Source organism: Coccinella septempunctata, chromosome 6 (genome assembly GCF_907165205.1).
Source record: "Coccinella septempunctata chromosome 6, icCocSept1.1, whole genome shotgun sequence".
Classification (NCBI taxonomy): domain Eukaryota; kingdom Metazoa; phylum Arthropoda; class Insecta; order Coleoptera; family Coccinellidae; genus Coccinella; species Coccinella septempunctata.
Window position 1 is genome coordinate 5,735,306 of NC_058194.1, and position 1,652 is coordinate 5,736,957.

General features: G+C 33.2%; 1 long non-coding RNA gene across 1 annotated transcript; it reads right to left on the minus strand.

Annotated features, from left to right (window-relative positions):
- Positions 1–836: 836 nt before the first annotated feature.
- On the minus strand, positions 837–1,300 carry LOC123315592. The gene is made up of 2 exons (XR_006537968.1): positions 1,096–1,300; positions 837–973 (listed from the first exon to the last, which is right to left on the minus strand). It is a non-coding gene; the product is annotated as an uncharacterized LOC123315592 (long non-coding RNA).
- Positions 1,301–1,652: the final 352 nt, after the last annotated feature.

Genomic DNA, 1,652 nt, shown 5'->3' on the forward strand with positions numbered 1-1,652 from the left:
ATATATTCCGAGACATATTCCTACTCAGGTGCACAATTTAAAAAGGCCTTCTCTTCATACGTTTTATCGAGCGTTTTATACAGGCTGATTTTCGGTTTTCACAAAAATCTTTAATCCGTCTAACTTTTGAACGGTTATCTCTTATCTTATCATTTTTTGGGAAATTCATTTTTTAATACCTTTAGGAACCAACATATTAAAAATTCTGATAATCCAGGTTGTTTTATCTTTACCAAATTCATTCGAGGTATGATAATCGTTCAAAAGTTATGAAGGATCGAAGTTTTTGGTAAAAACAGAAAAATACCCTGTATAAAACTTATGGAGAGTAAAAGGCACTTGGTAGATAGTAATATTTCTCACTGTATTTTTTTACAGAAGATCCATTTTAGTTTTTCATAAATTTTCAAATTCTAATACTTTTTATTACTATGAAAGTTTCGACGGCATGCAGATAGGAATTTAATCCTGAAAAAAGTACCACCCAGAGCAGGAGTCGAACCTATTACCCCCTGATTACCTGTCAGGTACTCTCCCAACTGAGGCAGTAATCAGGGGGTCGTAGGTTCGAATCCTGCTCTGGGTGGTACTTTATTTAGAATTAAATTCCTGTCTGCATGCCGTCAAAATTTTCATAATATTTAATTTCAGAGATTAAACTATCTTCTCACTTTTTATTACCTCTTCAACATTTACGTTTTCGAATAAATTGAGTTGTTTGTCAGGGGTTCACTCATTTTGATAATAATATAATATTTTCTCTCCGTTGAATGATTTAAGGAAAACAAATATTTCAAAATAATCCGGAAGGATTGTATCTATCGTATCTGACACAAATTTGAAATTTTACTAATAAATTCTTCCATCAGTGTGTATGGTATTTAAAGGATGGGTGGAAAAACACACTATATGATTTATATATTTATACTTCGGCGATCGATTTCGGTTTACAGTGGAACCATCATCAGGCCAGCTGAAATTATCATTGATTAGGAATGCAAATTCTGGTATTTTTTACATTTTAGAAGTATTAAAAGTGAGGTTAAGTAATGACAACAAAAGAAGGAAGAAACAGATGCGTGCAAGCGGACATACCGTTTAGTAATTCAGCTGAAGTAACAACCATGAAAAATTCTTGTTCATAATTAAAAAGACAATTGATCCTTAATTCCAATTTGTTGGCGATATTTAATGTATTTTTTGGAGCAGGCATTCAGTCTAGAAACCAGAAAGATGTTTGAACGGAAACAGAGGTGCGAGATTACGGTAAGGAAAGGAGTGTCAAGGTTTGGCGGGTAAATTTAAATTAATTGCAGGGAGTTATCAGCTTAAAAATGTTCTTGGATGTTCGGAAATCTGATATGTCATTTAGGAGGTTCGAGTCATTCTTTTTTCTCAATATCTCGTATTGTTCTAACAGGGTTATTTTGTGGTAGTTTGTTTCTTTATGTAAAATCTCGAGGTTATCGAAATTGGTGCTGTGATCTTTTTCCTTTAGATGTTCTCCAAGAGCAGATATGGGTCTATTTTTTAAATGTTCGTTAAATCTCTTTTTCATATTTCGAGTTGTCATTCCTATGTAAAAGGATTCGCAGTCTCTGCAGGAGATTTTGTAGACACCACTCATTTCTTCTTTCTCTCTTCTCTTCTTA